Raw genomic sequence first — 8,234 nt, forward strand, 5'->3', positions numbered from 1 at the left:
CCCATGTTGGGCGCCAAAAAGACTGTTGTGGTTTAGCCGGCAGCTCAGCCCCACACAGTCGCTCACTCACTCCCCCACTGTTGGGATGGGGTAGAGAATCAGAAGGGTAACACTCATGGGTTGAGATAAGAACAGTTCAATAATTAAAAAAAACAACAACAAAAATGCAATGGAAAGGAAAACAACAAGAGGCGCGAAACCCGGTGGCAGGGTGGAGGGAGGGGGATGAATCGCTGAAACAAACCGCACGTGACGCAGCCGCTCACCGCCCGCCAACCCAACGCCGCGTCTTCCTGAGCCGCAAACTGGTCATGGTATCACATGGTATGGAATTAACATCCCATTGGCCAGTCGGGCTCAGCCGCCCCGGCCGTGGCCCCACCCCTCCCAGCCTCCCGACGACACAGCAGAGCGGGAAGCTGGAAAGGTACTCAACCACGACAGTGAAGAGAATTAACCCCTTCTCACCCAAAAGCAGCACAGTCAGTTTGGGTCAGCTGCCCTGGCTATGTCCCCTCCCAACCCCTTGCCCACCCACAGCCTACTGGCCTTTGGGGGCAAGGGGTTTTGGAAAGACAGCCTTGATACACAGAATTGTATGGGTTGGAAAAGACCTTTAAGATCATTGAATCCAACTGTAAACCTAACACTGCCAGTTCACACCTAAGCCATGTCCCTAAGCACCAAATCCAAATGTTTTAAATATCTCCAGGGATGGAGACTCAACCACCTCCCTGGGCAGCCTGTTCCAATGCTTGACCACTCTTTCAGTGAAGAAATTTTTTCGTAATATCCAATCTAAACCTCCCCTGACGCAACTTGAGGCCATTTTCTCTCGTCCTATAACTTGTTACTTAGGAGAAGAGTCAGACCCCCACCTCGCTACAACCTCCTTTCAGGTAGTTGTAGAGAGTGATTCAGTCTCCCCTCAGCCTCCTCTTCTCCAGACTAAACAACCCCAGTTCCCTCAGCCACTCCTCATAAGACTTGTGCTCTAGACACTTCACCAGCTTCAGTGCTCTTCTTTGGACATGCTCCAGCAGCTCAATGTCTTCCTTGTAGTGAGGGGCCCAAAACTAAACACAATATTCAAGATGCAGCCTCACCAGCGCCGAGTACAGGGGCACCATCACTTCCCTACTCCTTCTGGCCACGCTATTCCCGATACAAGCCAGGATGCTTTTGGCCTTCTTGGCCACCTGGGCACACTGCTGGCTCATGTTCAGCCGGCTGTCAACCAGCACCCCCAGGTCCTTCTCCACCAGGCAGATTTCCAGCCACTCTTCCCCAAACCTTCTCCAACACCCAACTTGTTGTCATCTGCGAACTTACTGAGGGCGTGCTTGATCCCCTCGTCCAGATCATTGAGAAAGATATTAAACAGAACTTGCCCCAACACTGAGGCCTGGGGAACACCACTTGTGACCGGCCACCAACTAGATTTAACTCCATTCACCACAACTCTCTGGGCTCAGACAGACAGACAGTTTTTTACCCAGCGAAGAGTACACCCGTCCAAGCCGTGAGCCACCAGCTTCACTAGGAAAATGCTGTGGAAGACAGTGTCAAAGGCTTTACTAAAGTCCAGGTAGACAACATCCATAGCCTTCCCCTCATCCACTAGGCGGGTCACCTTTTCATAGGAGATCAGGGTAGTTAAGCAGGACCTGCCTTTCATAAACCCATGCAGACTGGGCCTGATCACTTGGTTATCCCATACGTGCCATGTGATGGCACTCAAGATGATCTGCTCCATAACCTTCCCCAGTACTGAGGTCAGACTGACAGGCCTGTAGTTCTCCTTCTGGCCTTTCTTGTAGGTAGGCATCACATTTGCTAACCTCCAGTCAACTGAAGCCTCCCCGGTTAGCCAGGACTACTGATAAAGGATTGAAAGTGGCTTGGTGAGCACTTCTGCCAGTTCCTTTAGTACTCTCAGGTGGATCCCATCCGGCCCCATAGACTTGTGTGTGTCTAAGTGGTGTAGCAGGTCTCTAACCATTTCCCCTTGGATTATGGGGGTTCAATTCTGCTCCCCATCCCTGTCTTCTAGCTCAGAAGGCCGGGTACCCTGAGAACAACTGGTCTTACTATTAAAGACTGAGGTTAAGAAGGCATTAAGTACCTCAGCCTTTTCCTCAGTCTTTCTCACTATGTTTCCCCCTGCATCCAGTGAAGGTTGGATATTCTCTTTAGCCCTCCTTTTGCTGCTAAAGTATTTATAGAAGTATTTTTTATTGTCTTTTACAGCAGTAGCCAGATTAAACTCTAGCTGGGCTTTGGCCCTTCTAATTTTCTCCCTGCATAACCTCACAACATCTTTGTAGTCCTCCTGGGTAGACTGCCCCTTCTTCCAAAGGTCATAAACTCTCCTTTTTTCCCTGAATGCCAGCAAAAGCTTTCTGTTCAGCCAGGCCGGTCTTCTTCCCCACCGGCTCATGTTTTGGCACACGGGGACAGCCTGCTCCTGTTTCTTTAAGACTTCCTCCTTGAAGAACGTCCAGCCTTCCTGGACTCCTTTGCCCTTCAGGGCTGCCTCCCAGGGGACTCTGTCAACCAGGCCCCTAAACAGGCCAGTCTGCCCTCTGGAAGTCCAAGGTAGCAGTTCTGCTGACATCCCCTCCTTACTTCTCTGAGAATCAAAAACTCCATCATTTCATGATCACTATACCCAAGACGGCCTCCAACCATCACCCACAAGTCCTTCTTTGTTCATAAACAACCGGTCCAGCAGGGCACCTTCCCTAGTTGGCTCACTCACCAGCTGCATCAGGAAGTTATCTTCCACACACTTCAGAAACCTCCTAGACTGTTTCCTCTCTGCTGTATTGTATTTCCAGCATACATCTGGTAGATTGATGTCCCCCATGACAACAAGGGCTAGTGATCGTGGGGCTTCTCCCAGCCGCTTGTAGAATAATTCTTCTGCCTCTTCATCCTGGTTGGGTGGTCTATAACAGACTCCCACTATGATATCTGCCTTGTTGGCCTTTCCCCCGATTCTTACCTATAAACACTCAACCCTATCACCACCATCATTAAGCTCTAGACAGTCCAAACACTCCCTAACATACAGGGCTACCGTACCACCTCTCCTGCCTTGCCTATCCCTTCTGAAGAATTTATAGCCATCCATTGCAGCACTCCAGTTGTGCGAGTCATCCCACCATGTTTCCATGATGGTAACTATATCATAGTTTGATGCTGTGGGAGCACTGCTCAGCAATAGCCAAAACACTGGTGTGTTATCAACACTATTCTAGCTACAAATACAAAGCACAGCACCATGAGGAAAGCTAACTCCATACAGCCTCTCAGAAAATAAGAACCCAAAGATGACTTGCAGGGTCATGGTTTGCTCAGGTGTTCTTTTGAGAGAGAAAAGGGAGGAGAGGATGGGAAGGGACCCAGGAATTCATACATTTATTACCTGTATGAAATAGAACCTAAAAAGGCTCCTGCTTTACAAAGCTTTCCCCTCTTTTACCTCCCTCCTTTTTAACCTGTGCTGGTTTTGGCTGAGAAGGGGTTCATTCTCCTCACCGTGGGGGGTCGGCTACCTTTCCAGCTTCCCGCTCTGCCCCGTGGCGGCGGGGACGGGACTGGGAGGGGCAGGGCCATGGTGGGGGCGGCTGACCCCGACTGGTCAATGGCATGTTCATTCTATACCATGTGACACCATGACCAGTATATTAAGGGGGGGAAGTTTGCAGCTCGGGGTGGCTGTGTCGCGTGCAGTTTGTTTCGGCGGTTCGTTCCCCTTCCCCCCCCCCCCCCCGGGGCTTTGCGCCTCTCGTTGTTCTCCTTTACATTGCATTTCTGTTGTTGTTTCTGTTAATTTTAATTATTAAACTGTTCTTATCCCAACCCACAAGCGTTACCCTTCTGATTCTCTCCCCCATCTACCGGTAGGGGAATGAGCAAGCGACTGTGTGGGGCTGAGCTGCCGGCTAAACCACATTACCTTACTTAAGAAATTATCTCCAGTGTTCTTTAGGTCTCTTGGAGTCTCAAATGATGCCTCTTAATTATTGGTGGGGGGGGAAGCAATAATGAGTCTCTTAGAGCAATTACCCATGGTCTAACAGCTACTATTTGGATGAAGAAAAGAAGATATTGACAGTCCAATCAAAAAACCAAATCCTCTTCTAACTACCAATTTTACATTATTTGAAAAAAAAAAAACAACAACCAAAACCAAGGAAAGAACAAAAAGCTCACAAACCATTTCTGATACTCTATACACACAGTAAGGTGTATATTATCCTTTGAAAGTGACTAAAGAGCTTCCACCAAAAAGTTTTCATTTATACTTTGTTAGGCTTGTTTCTTTTAAAATACATTCTAAAAGCAGAAATAAAAAAATACAAAATTAAGGCCAACATAAGTATCCATGTACAACATATTTGGAACACAAGTATTTGACTGCACTGTGAAAAGGTCAGACTAGTAAACATTAAGAGCTAATTAATAAGGTTGGCTGTGAGTTCAAAACAATTAGTAATTATTAACATGCCAAAAAACAGATTCCCTGTACATTACAATAATTCTTTTCTGTTAGCAAATGATGTTAGAAACATTTGGTGGGGTTGGTTTTAGTTTTTTTAATAAGTACATAGCTTTTAATCCCATTTATGTATACACTTTTCCTCACCTGACTATTTAGAAGACAATCTTTCATTTCTCAACACTTTAGGTTCTTGCACACTGAATACATATTTGAGTTTTCAAGTTGGCATTATTGGAAGTGGCTGAATCTAAACAATGTTTCTTTGCTTAAATGTACCCAACTGCTACAAGGTTGGTAGTGTCCTATAGCTACCTTTTAAAAATCAGGTAAATAATCATCCTTGAAAAAAGTGTAAGAATGAGCTGATTTGTTCTTTACTCATTTCCTGACAGCCTGCTACCCCAGATCACCAGTCAAGAAGATAGAGGATTAGGGTTAGAAGGAAAATGATACATGAATATTTTAAATTAAGGCAAAAAAAGTTCAAAAGTTTATTTCAATATTATCACCATAAGAAACAAACTGGTAAATTCCTGCCTGCTAAGACATCTCCTCCTCTCACTTTTCCACTATTGTTCCTGAGAGAGAAAAGGCATACCACTTAACTTTAAAATTTAATTTTCAACAGTCCTTCAGGGAAAATCTTGACTTAAACATTTCCCAATATATAATCTACAAGTTTGTGCACATTATTTATTCAAACAATTCTTCAATTGTTCTAGATGCCTTGCATCTGCATCCTGTAGAATTAATACAGTGGCTTTAGACTGAAAAAACTATTAAACTCTATAGTCATCAAACAGATCTATTAGTAATCTTTGACATTCCTCTAAACCATCTTTAAGTTTTGGATGTGAAATGGGATCTTTTTCAGCATATTCAATTCAGGCACTGAAAAACCAATTAAACTTGTTAGAATATCATCAGCAAATATACTTCAAGATAAGCTGAGCCATCAGAAATTTTTGTCTTTATACCCCTAGACCTGTTGCTGCTTGTGAGGTTTCCATTAAGAGTTACAGTAAAACATCTAACTTCCAGAATTGGCTTTTTTGCAAGGAAAACAGAAATATAGGTGAAAGGTGGAGAAACTAAATCAAGATCACATGCCTCTACTGCTCTACAAGGAAAGGATTGCATATCATTGTCTGGCTGATCTGCTTTTTGATCAGTTTTTGAAAAAACATACTGGTTCATTGTTAGCAACCTGCTGTCAGAAGTGCACTGGAATTTATGTCTGCTCTCAACTAGGTCTATATCATTCCACCTTTCTTTGGAAAACACTACCAAAGAGAAATCTGTAGAACTGTAAGTTTGATGTATGTTATTATGCTGTGAGAAGTTACTTGTACTATTTTCATCTCCAGCAGATACTGTTCTTTCAGAAGTCTTTTGCTTGCTGGTAGCTTTTACAGGCTTCTCTCATTTATATAATCTTTTTCATAAGTGCCATTTAAAGATGAATCACATTAACTTCTAGATGTACGTAGAAGCCTCTCGGTAATTAAATCTATGTTTCTCTTCATGACCACTGACAGCACTTCTTCCAGCTCTCTTTAGATCTCTTCTTCCAGAAGGAGGTCATCTTCCAAAGGAAATAAAAATCCATCAACATTCCACAGGTGAAATTTGTTCATCTGAATGAGGCAAAGGATTTCCAAATTCTTGTTACAAAACATTTTCATCATGTGCAGTGAGCAAACCTGAGGCTGTACTAAAATTGTCACTTCTACTGCAGTATCCACTTTCTGAAGGTGTTACATTATTTAAAACAAATTCATTATTTTCATCAAGACTAGCTAAAAGATCTTCACTTGGAGTGCCTAGAGTTTGTCCTAATTCATCTATGGGCCTTGGAACGATTTGTTCATAATCAGTTTGTCCAACAGGATTAAGGTTCTCAGCTTCCCCAATTAATCTAGCAAGGACTTTTTCCTGAGTATACTCCACTGTAAGAAACTCCACTTCATCCAATTCACCAAGAATTTCCCATTTTCTGGTTTAAGGACTCCAAGACAACATGCAATATTCCCCTGTACGTTTTGGTTTTTTTTTCCAGGAGGAAGATTACTATGGAGAACAGGCACTGGTTGATATTCCATGCCCTGAATTTGATCTATCTCATCAGTTAGTTATAGCATCAGCAGTTGAGTACACTTTGATTCCCAGGATTCTTGGAATGTTCAAATGTTAACTGTTACTTTTTAATTTACAGTATTTTTTCATCTGAGCTTCTGCAGCTGTGAATATGCTGGTTAGCTAACATCAACCAGTGAATCAATTTGTATGGAGCAGAAGCCAGACAAGTCTCTTTTGGGAGCATCTAAAATGCAATCAGGCAAAATGGGATACTTCAAATCTCTTAGGTCTGGTAAGAAGCCATTGTTCAAATACCTGTCTGTTAATCTTAGCTTGACTTAAGTTACTACTGTTGTTTTTTTCACAGATACAATTAATACAGGCTTACAGCCTTATCAAAGGAACTCCAACATGCCACGTAGATGAAAGCCAAGTTTCCACTCTTGCGATGTTAGATGCGGACATTTTCTAAGTTAAAAGAAAAAAAGTTAATTCTCTAGAACAAAACCCAGAAAGATGTTTTTATTCTTCTGACAATAGCTAAATTTATGATGTCTCTCACTTGCATTGTATAGAAATTTGCTCTCAGTTCAAAGTTCAGCTATTCTAAGTGTGACAAGGTAGAAGCAATTACAATTAAAAGCACTTCTACTGATGCTAGAAATAAACATACAGCTCCAACCAACTTCAACCAGCATAACCAGTCTATACAGTTTACTTATCACAAAGTATCAGGAAAGCACTGAGACTTCTACAAGCATCCCTTCTTGGTGGCTTCATCTTTTCCTGTTGATTTAATTGGAAGTATACACCTGAAATCCTTTTGCTGTGGATAGAAAGAGAACATATAACTAGAAGGTTCTCCTCCAACTGTGTGTGTTTGTTTTATTCCTATAAGTGCTACTGTTCACACCCAGTCTACTTTTAAAAAATTACCCAAGAAGTTATTCTCCCACCTCATTAGCACTGTTAAGAGCACAAGTGAGAAGCACCACTTACAATACAAATGAGTAGTGATCTGTAAGTATTTGTACCACAGGGGCGATTTTTACACTTTAACACAATGAAAGCTTTGGAACTGGCAACAGAAGGCTAGCCTGAAATATCAATGTTATCTAGAGATCCAGTCCAGAGTTTGGCTGTAATAGTACCAAGTTTTGTCATTGTCTCAAGAACATCAGTGGTTAATAAGCTCTAGTTTCTTGTTAGTTTTAGAAGTAGCTATGCATATTTAAGTTGTATAACTGCATTTGGAACCTGTTTATCCCCTTAAGGGGGATGTCTAAGGAGCTCAATCTCCCTACAGAATTACACCAAAGAAAAAATACTGTAAGAATAGTTAAGAAACACAAGGCTTGTCTTCTGACATTATAACCTGCAGCTAAGGAAAAAATACCCTGCCTTAAAGGTCTCCCTAAAACTCTACCACTTAGAAGAAACTGTACAGTTACTTGAGGAAATAACCCATTTGTTTACTCATCAACGGGTCTAATCCTGTGGGCCTCTCGTAAGGTAAGGACCAGCATGTCACGCCATTTTCGATAAGTTTCTCATCTCGGCCGTGCAGTCCTTCGGCAGCCTGTCACCCGCTTGGCGCTGCTACCCTGTGCCAAGACCCCCAGGGACAGTGAGGCCAGCTGCCACC

General features: G+C 43.0%; 1 pseudogene; it reads right to left on the reverse strand.

Annotated features, from left to right (window-relative positions):
- Positions 1 to 6,159: 6,159 nt before the first annotated feature.
- LOC135310815 (recQ-mediated genome instability protein 1-like) lies at positions 6,160 to 7,189 on the reverse strand (annotated as a pseudogene).
- Positions 7,190 to 8,234: the final 1,045 nt, after the last annotated feature.

Source organism: Phalacrocorax carbo (genome assembly GCF_963921805.1).
Source record: "Phalacrocorax carbo chromosome W unlocalized genomic scaffold, bPhaCar2.1 SUPER_W_unloc_1, whole genome shotgun sequence".
Lineage (NCBI taxonomy): Eukaryota > Metazoa > Chordata > Aves > Suliformes > Phalacrocoracidae > Phalacrocorax > Phalacrocorax carbo.